This window comes from Procambarus clarkii, chromosome 29, assembly GCF_040958095.1.
Source record: "Procambarus clarkii isolate CNS0578487 chromosome 29, FALCON_Pclarkii_2.0, whole genome shotgun sequence".
Taxonomy (NCBI): Eukaryota; Metazoa; Arthropoda; class Malacostraca; order Decapoda; family Cambaridae; genus Procambarus; species Procambarus clarkii.
This window is the reverse complement of record NC_091178.1, coordinates 14,449,657-14,462,976: the sequence shown is the minus strand read 5'-3', so window position 1 is coordinate 14,462,976 and position 13,320 is coordinate 14,449,657.

The window sequence follows — 13,320 nt, the reverse complement described above, 5'->3', positions numbered from 1 at the left end:
TTGCTATGGTAATGACTAGGAATTATATAGCGTAACCCCCCCATGAACAATTTCGGGTTCACGGCTAGACAATAGTTATAATTGGGGGGGGGGGGTAGTACTCAGTACAGGCGGAACTAGCTGTCAATTCTCTTAGCTCTTGTGTTGACTCAAGACAGAGGGCCACACAGCTGACTCTCATACCTGCCAAGCTGAGAAGGCATCCTTGGCACTCATGGCCCATGTTGCTGCTGCTTGCTAGACTCAACGAAGCTGAGTAAGAATACATCAAGCTAAGGGTATCCTGTACATTGGCCTGTAACCTGATTGGTTCATTCCCTTTGTGTCGATCAGAGTATTTCACTCGATCCCTGGTATCTGATGGCATTACGGGCTGTTCATGCTCGTGCCACCTCTTGGGTGGCTTAATCTTCATCAATCAATCAATCATCTGATGGCAGGTGACCTCGACTTCCTATGCTCAATCATCTCGCTTTGTATTGCTTCCTTCTAAAATGACGGTTCCGTCCCAGACGCGTCATTGTTGTCTCCCGGATAGCATAGCTTATCCCCAGCATTGAATACTGGCCGTCATACTACAGTATATCTGAAATGAGGACTGCTCTAAATGAATATACCCACTATTTGTATATTCATGCACAAGTTACTCCTATTATTGGTGAGAACTTTAACTCAGAAATACTTATAGTCTCTCATAGACCCATCGAAACGCACTCAACTACACTCCCACGCATCACAAAATACCCACCTACAATCCCACGCATCACAAAATACCCACCTACAATCCCACGCATCACAAAATACCCACCTACAATCCCACGCATCACAAAATACCCACCTACAATCCCACGCATCACAAAATACCCACCTACAATCCCACGCATCACAAAATACCCACCTACAATCCCACGCATCACAAAATACCCACCTACAATCACATGCATCAGAAAATTTCCATCTTGGGCCAGAACCGCCTTGTATATTACACACTCCTATCAATACACCACCCACATCCCCGCCTTTCTGGCCGCAGGTTGTTTAATGCAAAGACTCCTGACCTATTTCCCTATCATGCCTGCTTTTAAAATTGTGGACTGAGGTTGCCTCTACAACCTGCTCCTTTAGGTCATTCCATTTACTCACTACCTCTTACGCTAGAAGAAACCTTTCTAACATCTCTATGACACATCAGAGTCTCAAACTTCCATCCGTGACATATCCATACATGCCCCATACATGCCCCATCCGTTCCATCCCGTGTTTATACGTGTGTGTGTGAGTATGGGTGTATGTGTGAGCGTGTGTAAGCATGTGTGTGTGTGTGTGTGTGTGTGTGTGTGTGTGTGTGTTTGGGAGGGGAGAGGGGGGACATGGAAGGCAATGTATGAATATTCCAGCCATGAATCAAAGGCAGGAATGTGTACATCACAGGCAGACCAACAGGCATCCAGCGTGAGAGGGGTGGATGATGTTGGGGTCCGGAGGGTGGATGTTGGGGTCCGGAGGGCTACACTGGCGGGATTGTGGGGGTTGGAGAGGGGGTGGAATGGGGTGGAGGCTAGGCAGGAGAAATGGGCAATGGTCGGGGGGGAAGGGTAAAGGTGGTGAGTGTGGGCAGAGGTTGAATGAGGCCCGAAGGAAAAGGTAAAGATGATTGAGACAATAAAATATTATTCAAAAATAAACCTTGAGGAATGTGACAGCTTTTGTGATATATATATATATATATATATATATATATATATATATATATATATATATATATATATATATATATATATATATATATATATATAGTTGTGCATTAATTGACTGTTGATTGCTGGTGTTGACTTCTTAATGTGCAGTGCCTCGCAAACGTCAAGCCGTCTGCTATCGCTGTATCTATCGATAGATACAGCGATAGCAGACGGCATTGACGTTTGCGAGGCACTGCACATTAAGAAGTCAACACCAGCAATCAACAGTCAATTAATGCACAACTATATTCTACCCACCTCAAGACTCCGCTCCAATATAGAAGCATCAAGAAATATGGACCAATAGGCTTTCTACAATCACTTCCATTTCAATACCCATATATATATATATATATATATATATATATATATATATATATATATATATATATATATATATATATATATATATATATATATATATATGGTGGGTAAAATATTGTTGCAGGCAGGATGTGACCCACGGACCGTAGTTTAGAGATCCCAGAGTGACTAAAATATTATTTTAAAGCGAGATGGTGTAAAAGGCAGCCAGAAAACGGAACTGTTGTCAAGGTACACAAGTTGTATTATCATATATATTTACAGTTGCAGAAGAAGTTAACATTTGTTCCACGTTTCAACAGGTGTCTTCTTACTTTAGCCCTATTTTGTATGTCTTTCTTTTTAAGACTTGGCTTAAAATTACATTATTTCCTGAAGTCAATAATTTCAAGAATGTTTATTCTACCCCTGTTCAAGTTTATAATGTTCATTCAATTTATTTATATATATGCAAGACGGTACATTGGGTTTATGTGAGTACATAGCATTGATGTTTTTACATTCTTGTAAAGCCACTAACACGATTAGCATTTCAAGCAGGTCCTTAATCTTACCTTTTGTAAGATTAAGTAATGTAATTTCTAGTAAAATTTAAAAAATGTTAACAGGTACACTGTAAAAAAACTTGACGAAGATTAGTAAGTATATTAAGGTAAAATATACAATATAAGATATAAGATTGTTTAGATGTGATTCCTTTAGTTTAATACACCTTGTGATAAATACCACTTGAGATTTAAAAATCTTGAGATTAATACACCGAGATTAATTCACCCTCGTGTTTAATGAGATTACACCTTGAGATTAACAACATACAGGAAGGTTAATGAGCCTTGGGATTGTAGAATGTAAATAATTTTAACATCTTACACAAGTACGGACAAATGCTTTAATGAGATTAGTGAAAGATCAGGATGGGTTTTATTGGACTGGAGATTAATTTCTTAGCAAGCGTTCAATCACTGTAATTTTTGACCTTATGTAATGCATACGAAATGCGACGTTCTTTGTAGAATGACAAGTTGTTTAATCTGTGTATGTGTGTGTGTGTGTGTGTGTGTGTGTGTGTGTGTGTGTATGTGTGTGTGTGTGTGTGTGTGTGTGTGCTTGTGTTATTGTGTTGTGTTTGTGATCTTTTTCGTGTTATACTTGTGTTCTTATGTCTGATAAAAATTGTCTATGTTTCCCCGAAACGCTATGAGTATTAGTGGCTTTAGGTATTGCATGTACTAACTCCATCTATAAATCCAACAATATGTTTCTAACTCTATCATCTACGTATGAAATTTTACCTGAATAAAAAAAAAATGAATTTGAATGTTATTATCAAAGATTAGTATTATCACGACCAGCAAGTCCACTCTCACCCAACAAGACCAACAAGTCCACTCTCACCCCACAGGTCCAGCAAGTCCGTTCTCACCCCACACGTCCAGTTGGACTTCCCTGGCCTCTGACAGCTGCACCAGGCACCCTCTCCCCTAGTACCTGGCCAACTCATATGCGTCCCAACCAAAAAATGACACCTTTCATTTTTTTCAGGCGGGAAAATTCCATGATATATATTACATACATTCATTCATGAGCCACCTGGCGGGGCAGCATTAATACAAGTTATTTTGTTTACAAACACCTCCGTTGCATCGAAAACGCAAAACCGTATAAATATATTATTAATAAAAGGTTGTCACTCTAGGGAAGACATAGTCTCCAGATTTGCCAGTAATCATACTAGTGAAAAATATGTATAACCCATATGCTTATTATTGGGAAAGAATATGTTTCGAGTACTGGGAAGTAATGATATTCTGAGCCCTAGGGAATTATGATGTTTTGAGGCCTAGGGAATTATGATGTTTTGAGGCCTAGGGAATTATGATGTTTTGAGGCCTATAAAACACCCTTTCAAAAGCCCCTGGTATCCAAAAACGACTAAATTCCATTTAGTATAATGAACTGCAGTAGTTAGTGTAAAGGTCTATAACGAACTCTAGAAACCTGAACAAAGGTTTATAACGAACTTGTAACGACCCCGAGTAACTTGTAACGAGAAACCCCCTCCGATTCTGCCTGCCGGGAGTCGAGGCGGCAGAGGGAGGGTGCGGACGCACTACGCCTGCTGGAACAACATTGAAGATTCATGTTGTCAAGAACCGTCAAAAGTGCCTTTTAGCGAGGTAACGGTATGGCATCACGGTAGCGAGGCAACGGCACAGTATCAATAGTAGCGAGAAAAGGACACAGCATCAATGGAAGTCAGAAAACGACACAGTAGCGATGTAGCACTGAGCATCACGAAACGCAGATTTGTCGAAAAGACATATATATATATATATATATATATATATATATATATATATATATATATATATATATATATATATATATACATATATATATATATACACACACATATACACACACATATATATACACACATATATATACACACACACACACACACGTGTGTGTGTGTGTGTGTGTGTGTGTGTGTGTGTGTGTGTGTGTGTGTGTGTGTGTGTGTGTGTGTGTGTGTCTGTCTGTCTTTTCGACAAATTCTTAAAGCCAACAGAATTATTAATTGTATTTCCTTACATGGTAAAAATACAAGTATTTTTCCTGATTATTCTTTTCTATAGCTTATAACAAAAAAATACGTAGGCCCAGGATAAAGTCGGCCATACAACCGAGTTTCGTAAACTCCAGAGACCATAGAGTCGATACTGTATCGTTTTAACCATATACCTAAAGTGTATTTACCATTAACGTATTGGTAAATATATTACCGTAAATCTATTTACCATTTACCAGACAACCGGAAACTAGTATGGTTTCCGGTTGTCTGGGACAGGAAGCCTATACGTAGGTTTATTGAGGGTTCCCTAGGCAAACTAGTCACCTTTTCCATGGTACAATCCATAGCAGTAGGCAAGATCTGGGTATCTATTTACCGCTACATGAACAGAAGCATCGGGTTAAAGGAAACGTGCCCAACTGTCTCTGTCGTTTTTAGGAACCAAACTCGGGACTCGCGGTTGTGAGCCGAGGACTTTGACCACCTAGCATATATAGGCTTTAAAAAAACAGTATCACCAAAGACCTGTAAACTATGAATAAAAAAAACCTCTGCCCTTTTCAAACGGGTGAAAAAAAACTTATTTAATAGACTGACAGAATTCAACTGTTTTGCATTCTTTAAAACTTTAGTTTTTAAAAAATATATAAAAATCCATGTATATAAATATTTCAATATCTCCATAAGGTCAGTGGATACCAAACTTTGTCAACAATTATGTCTCGCGTTAGTGCTTACCTGTCAGTGACTACAGTGGAGTGAGGTCTGAAGATCTTCATTTTCCGCCTACTGGTTTACCTTCTGAAGTTTTAATACAAAAATTATATATATCTGCACGGTAGTTGATATTCAACTATATTCGACTCCTCGAGGTCGAGGGTCCCTACAAATCCAACTAGAGGTGGTACCCCCCTCTAATAATGTTATTATATACTATAAATATATGCGGAAAAGCCACAGAAAAATTTGAAAGGAAGTGAACGTTTCGGCCTGTTAAAGCCTTTCTCAACACCAGACTGAGTCAGTCTGGTGTTGACAAAGGCTTTAACAGGCCGAAACGTTCACTTCCTTTCACATTTCTCTGTGGATTTTCCGCACAAAAATGATCAGTGTTTTGTGATCGTCAATTGCATATAAATATATGTATATGTATTACGATACTCATAGGCAAGGCTCGTTAGTACAGTTGAATTCGTTCCCAACTCACAACGGGGAACTTCGGGCCGGACAGAAATGGTTGGGAACGTTTCCGTTCACCTAATGCTTCTCTTCACCTAGCAGTGAATAAATACCCGAGAGTTTCGTAACTGTTGTAAAATTGTATCCTGGGGAAGGTCAATATTTTGACCTTGCTGGGACCTCGATATATGGTTGGTTGGGACACATTCCCTTTCACCTAATGTCTCAGTTCACCTAGCAGGGCCTAGGTACTTAATAGGTAGTCAGCCTGTTGTGGGGTTGCATTCTGGGAAGTCAGTAATTCGGCCTTATGGAAGAAAGACCTCAGTATAAGTCTACCGTGTATGAATACACTCTGGCTTCCTGTCCCCCCGACACAATGAATTATTATTATTTCAAACCAAAAATGAAGGTTTCCTAAGTTAGTGATGTAAATACTACCGCTGAGTAATAGAAAACGAATACATTAAATAATATAGAGAACGTCATATAATGAAATGAGAAACCACGCTATATCAGATTACTGAACAGTTGCTCAAATACTGTAGTTTAATGTACTCTACAATAGCAACAAAATAAGTAAGGATATATGCCACAAATTAAAATGAATGTATTTTAGGTAACCGAACCCGTTTTAATAACTGAACTTAGCTTTGAAGTTCAGTTCAGTTATTAAAATAGGTAGAAAATTTAACAAAAATGCGGAATTTCGAAGCTTATATATATATATATATATATATATATATATATATATATATATATATATATATATATATATGGCACATGTCTGCAGGTAATTATTCCCCTAACTGCGAGCATTCCAAAAGTAGACTTCGTACTCACCTAATTGTGCCTGCGGGGGTTGAGCTCTGGCTCTTTGGTCCCGCCTCTCAACCCTAATATACGTGAACAGTAGAACACAAGCTCCAACAATATATATATATTTTTTTTTTGAGATATATACAAGAGTTGTTACATTCTTGTACAACCACTAGTACGCGTAGCGTTTCGGGCAAGTCCTTAATCCTATGGTCCCTGGAATACGATCCCCTGCCGCGAAGAATCGTTTTTTCATCCAAGTACACATTTTACTGTTGCGTTAAACAGAGGCTACAGTTAAGGAATTGCGCCCAGTAAATCCTCCCCGGCCAGGATACGAACCCATGACATAGCGCTCGCGGAACGCCAGGCGAGTGTCTTACCACTACACCACGGAGACTGCATATTCGGAGACATATTCGTGATGACCAAACCACATATCAAAAAGCCAGGAAACGACGACGTTTCCATTCGTCCTGGACCATTATCAAGCCTTGTAGATAAAGTGTCGATATCAAGCTTCGAAATTAAACATTATTTGCCTGAAGTGTTTTAAATCTTCTACCCATTTTAATAACGGAACTTATCTTCAGACCTAAGTTCAATTATTAAAACAGGTTTGATTACTTAAAATATGCTCATTTTTATTTCTGGCATATATCGTTGTTGATTTTGTTGCTATTGTCAATACATTTAAGAAAAATAATTGAACAACAGTGGAGTAATCTGATATAGCGTGGTTTCTCATTTCATTATATGACGTTCTCTATATTATTTAATGTACACGTTTTCTATTACTCAACGGCAGTATTTACCACTAACTTAGGAATTCCTATGCAGACGAGGAGTCGCAATAACGTGGCTGAAAAAGGACCCAACCACACACTAGAAAGCGAAGAGACAACGACGTTTCGGTCCGTCCTGGACTATTATCAAGTCGATTGTAATAGGGAAAGTTGTTGTTGTTGTTGTTTTAGATTTAACTACTCAGAACGAAAAGCCCATGTAGCACGGGCTATGGTGAGCCCGTAATTGAGTTCGGTTATTCGTGATAACCTTGTTACTGTGATATTTGAGTCAAAGTTTTTAAATTGAGGTGGGGGATTCCTCCTTTTTCCCTCTTTCTTTTTCGGTTCTGTTTTTAGTGCACTGGTTTTAGTCTTATTTTAATAACATTATCTTGGTGGCGGATGTTCACTAGTGAGTCCCATTCCTCAACGGCTTTTCTAATCATTGTAGTCGCGGTGGAATGTACATCTAATGCAGCTGCTGTCGTTGGATTAATGTTGAGTTTGATGCGCAGGGCTTCAGTAGCTTCACATTCCAGTAAGTAGTGCAATAGTGGCGCCTCTGCTTCTGTTTCACAGATGTGACACTCTATAACTATTGGGTTCATTATCTCCCAGCAGCACTTGTAACCAAGTCCGAGTCTGTGTATGGCTACTGCAATGTCTCTGGGTATCTTTTTGCTAGGCTTGAAAGAGGAGAATAAGGGAAGGAGGCAATGGCAATAAATAGGTAAGAGAGGTGAGGAGAAGGAAATCTTAGAGGAATAAAGAACAAGGCAACAGGAACGGAAGGTAAGGTGTAATAAAGGGGGTAATAATAGGAATAAGAAAGGGATCGTAAGAGAAAACAAGGTAAAGAAAAAGAAGAAAGATAAAAGGAAGGGGCAGGCTTATCTTCTCCGTTCTTGCCCTTCAATCATTCTCACTTTCCCTTTGTTTCATTCATGAACATTTTATCGTCATTTTATACGTACTGTGCCTAAGGCCTTTGAGCTTTCCAAGCGCCTATGGAAAGGTTTTTTAAACTCGAAAAGGTGAAAAATTATGAAGAAATGTTGGCCTCAGAATACGAAAAGATAATACAAAAACAAAATTAACAAACGTCTAATTATATCGAAAGACTTTCGTAGGATCTTGGAGGCTGCCACCTCCAAGATTTAACACTATATTCACTAATAACACAAGCGAGTACCCACCATTTTGCTTTCATCTATTCTAATAGTTTCTCTGGGTCTCCCTGAAGGTGGCAGCCCCACCTTCATCAGCCCTACTGTGGGGGGGGGGGTTAATATTAAAAAATAATATTACTAGGTTTCTCCCTAGCAACCAGTAAACTATTAAACTTGTCCTCCTCACCATCTACACAGCTTTCTTCAGTTGAATGAAAAATATCTGGTTCTTTTCTAATAAACAGAGACAAAATAGTCAAGTCGACACTCATACCAGGAATGGTTAAGGACTATATAGGACTAACAAAACTGTAAATCACACGTTGATCTCAACGAGATCCTTGAGACAGAACACTTCTGTACAAAGTGTACTGCAACGCGTACAAGTAGAAACGGTTTCAAGTGCAGGCGATGAGTCACAATAACGTGGCTGAAGTATGTTGACCAGACCACACACTAGAATGTGAAGGGACGACGACGTTACGGTCCGTCCTGGACCATTCTCAAGTCGATTGTGTTTCAAGCTTAAGAACCCTTAATGTAGGACAAGAAACAGGAGATACCTTTTCACCCAAAGATTGAAAAACTAATGGAACCGCCTACCCGCCGCACCCTGAATATTCCGAAACATTGCTGCTGTTCAAAATGAAGCTGGATAAATCTTCAGGACAAATGGAACGGGTAAGGGGGGGGGAATTGACAAGCCGGCGGCTCCCTGTATTCGTCAAGGCCACTAGAAAGATGGTGGCCATAAGATGAACCATACGAGGGGTGCCGGATGTGAGACGTGGTATCAGGAGAAGCAGAGAGAACTGATCCATACAATCCCTTTGAAAAGAAAGAGGCAGAAACCTATTCTCTCCTTATAGCGGTGGATAAAATAAAACCTATTCTGTCCTTGAGAAACTGGCAAAAAAAAAAGGAGCCCCATTCTGTAATTATAAAGCGGCGGAGAAGAGGGATGGAGAATCAGAGACGAATTACTTTGACCCACAATATAATCAGAAACATAAAAATGAACAAAATTACCATCTTTTGCCACGTTAACCAAAGAGTGAGAAAACCTTCTGGAACAATGTAAACACAGATAACACATAGTGACATGCGAAAACATCCGGCAGGAAGAAAATTAAACATTTTGGGTAAAAAGAGTGAATAACAGAAGAGAGAAAAGAAAGACTCGGATACAGGAGCTGGAGCTTAACCCTGGCACCACAGCTGAATAAAAATACGAGCGGAAGGGGAAAAAAGAGCAATTAAAATTTTCCACAGTAATGAAGAAGGTAGAGCTTTGCCGGGAGGAGGGAAGCACACCTGCTTGAGGAGGCAGGAGACACACCTGCATCAGGAGGTAGGAGACACACCTGCATCAGGAGGTAGGAGGCACACGTGCATCTGGAGGCAAGGACCGGATAGGGCCGGCCACCATTCAGGAGTAAAGAAGGTCCCCCCGGAGGTGAAGAGATCAAAGGCGTTCTTGGCGATTCTGACGTTTCTCGTCCTTCACGTATCGGGATAAAAGTGAAGGAGGACACACTCCTAGTCCCTCTGGGATAGAGATGACAACCCCCCCCCCTCCCTCCCCCTCCCCCCCACCCCCATCCCCCCACCCCCCACCCCCCCCCTGTCTCTACGTCTCTTTTAGTACAGTTTCCTATCGCATTTATACTATATTCTATTCATTTTAGAGAGTGTTCGAACTCTCATGTAATTTAAACATTTTCGAGGTCTTCTAATTATTCGTTTTTGTTTGCGTGTAGCTTTATCTATTTAGTTCATTTTCGAGATGTTTTGACTTAAGAATTTCTCCATTTCACATTCCCGTCTTGTCTAGACTTAAAGAGAAACTGCTGCCCTGAGGACACGGGGGTTTGGTATCCCGTGTGAAAATGAAGACAAGGTCGTCAAAGAGAGAGAGAGAGAGAGAGAGAGAGAGAGAGAGAGAGAGAGAGAGAGAGAGAGAGAGAGAGAGAGAGAGAGAGAGAGAGAGAGAGAGAGAGAAGGAGGGAAAGAGAGAGCACACACACTGGCTACAAGATACAGCCAGCCCACCAGAGCTCAGCGACCCAAACTAGCCTTCCGTGTTTAGTTTGGTGATGGAGTGGGAGGTCGTCCCCGCCTACTCCAAGCCCAGGACCTGGCTTACGCCCCTCCCAGTCAGGGACAGATAACAGAAACGCTCCTGTCAAACGGTATCCTGTTGCAACAACACGTGATTCAGAAATCAATATTGAAATAATAGTTACATTGTCAAAAGACCATTCTCTCTCTCTCTCTCTCTCTCTCTCTCTCTCTCTCTCTCTCTCTCTCTCTCTCTCTCTCTCTCTCTCTCTCTCTCTCTCTCAAATATCACGACTAAAAAAACTTTGAATTTGCCTTTATTTTGAATTTGACATTTTTAATCAATATTTTTTCTTCTTCCACTGATAATTATAGAACAGTCTCGCTTCATCTTGAGCTCTGACATCTGTCACTCTCGAGTTACTCGCAATAAATCATTATTCTTTAGCATCAGTGTTAATTAATTACCAGTTTAGTACCAAACAAAAATCAACAAAAGCCTCCACATCATAACCAGGAAAATTTTATTCTCCGAATTAGGCAAATTATTAATCATAAAAATTATAGCATTTGTATTTATCTATATTAATGATATCTTTAACAATAACTCTGATATGCATGAAGGACAGAAGGTCATTTGACTGGCGCTCATGTTAAGTAAGATTTATATACCCTATACAGGTCTACATTTGATTCTCAACATTAACAACGAGGTAAACACAGTTTTCACCAGTCAGTAAACATGGTGTTGACAGCAGAGTCCGGACCTGTGTGGTCCTGGCGAGGTGACACGACGGATTGAGCTCCGTACCCCGTGTGGTCTGTCGTTACTGTGTCAGCATACCATGAACAGGTTGTGGTACTGGAGGGTTAGAATAACATCTGGAGGGGTTAGAATAACATTTGGAGGTTCTGGAGGTTCTGGATGGGTTAGAATAACATCTGGAGGTTCTGGAGGGTTCTGGAGGGGCTAGAAAAACATCTGGAGGTACTGGAGGGGGTTAGAATAACATCTAGAGGTACTGGAGGGGTTAGAATAACATCTGGAGGTACTGGAGGGTACTGGAGGGGCTAGAAAAACATCTGGAGGTACTGGAGCGGGTTAGAATACATCTGGAGGTACTGGAGGGTACTGGAAGGGTTAGAATAACATCTGGAGGTACTGGAGGGGTTAGAAAAACATCTGTAGGTACTGGAGGGGTTAGAAAAACATCTGTAGGTACTGGAGGGGTTAGAAAAACATCTGGAGGTACTGGTGGGGTTAGAAAAACATCTGGAGGTACTGGTGGGGTTAGAAAAACATCTGTAGGTACTGGAGGGGTTAGAAAAACATCTGTAGGTACTGGAGGGGTTAGAATAACATCTGGAGGTACTGGAGGGTACTGGAGGGTTAGAATAACATCCAATCTCATGTGATTTGCAACATTCAAGCTGCAGAGTTTAGTGGAGTACATTGTTTATTTCAATACTTTAATGTTTTCATTACTCAAAACTGATTTTGACAGGATATAAAATTATATGATTGTGTTTTGTTAAACTTTTTACCTTTCAACTATTTTCCCGAATGTGTAAATATTATTAGACGACGATCTTGGTCGTAATAAATTTAGTCAGGAATATCAGGGGTAAGATATGAGAAGATTTTCTGTGATTTACTTACACAATTGGTACTAAATTATGAATTTTATTAAAATGGAGTAACTGTCTAATTATCACAACCATTTTACTAAAGACGGCAGTAAAGACACCTCAGAAATAACTCCCGAACAAATATTATTTGTTTACTTTACCAGTATTTACCTTAATTTAAGATACCGTCAGTCCGAACGCCTCGCAGAATGCTATCTGATACTGAACGAAAACGTTCAGTAAAACCAAATTTCCTTCGCTTCCCGGAATATAGAGTAAAGACCGGAGTAATGATCACGAACTGTGCAATAAACTGCCGAAAATAAAGGAAAAAAATTGCAGCGAACACTCGCTCGCTTGCGAGCCTTCAGAGAGGAATATACGCGAGTTTTGGGATTATTTAATCTTTTTCAGATACATTGAGTCAAGATGACGAGAGCAGCATCTTGGAGCTTGGATGCTGAGACAGCTGAGGGCTGTGTGTATCAAGACATCTGAGGGATATTCATTAATAATCACGACCAAAGGAACATGGTGAGAAGTTTTTTTATCTCAAGTCACAATCGACTTGAGAATGGTCCATGACGGGCCGAAACGTCGTCGTCCCTTCACTTTCTAGTGTGTGGTCTGGTCAACATGGTGAGAAGTTTGGGACTGTGAGCACCGGTATAGTAAAATATTTCTCTGATGGCTGGTTCATGGATTTACTTCATCTAATATAATTGTGAGTATTTGTTCCCCTGTTTCAAAACCCTTAAATGTTAATATTCATTTGCCTAATTAGGACTTAGAGAATAGGATGATCTGTTTGATTTAATAAATTCAAATTGTTGAACTACGAAGATCTTTGAGTATTACAACTTTAGCGTGTGAAACACTATCTGTTTTATGACTGGAAATACACGTATATTGTATTTTATATAGATCTCATTTGTACGTTAAATTGTAAATTTGCTACTTTTCGGTCAAATTTGCTACTTTTCGGTCAAATTTGCTACTTTTCGGTCAAATTTGCTACTTTTCGGTCAAATTTGCTA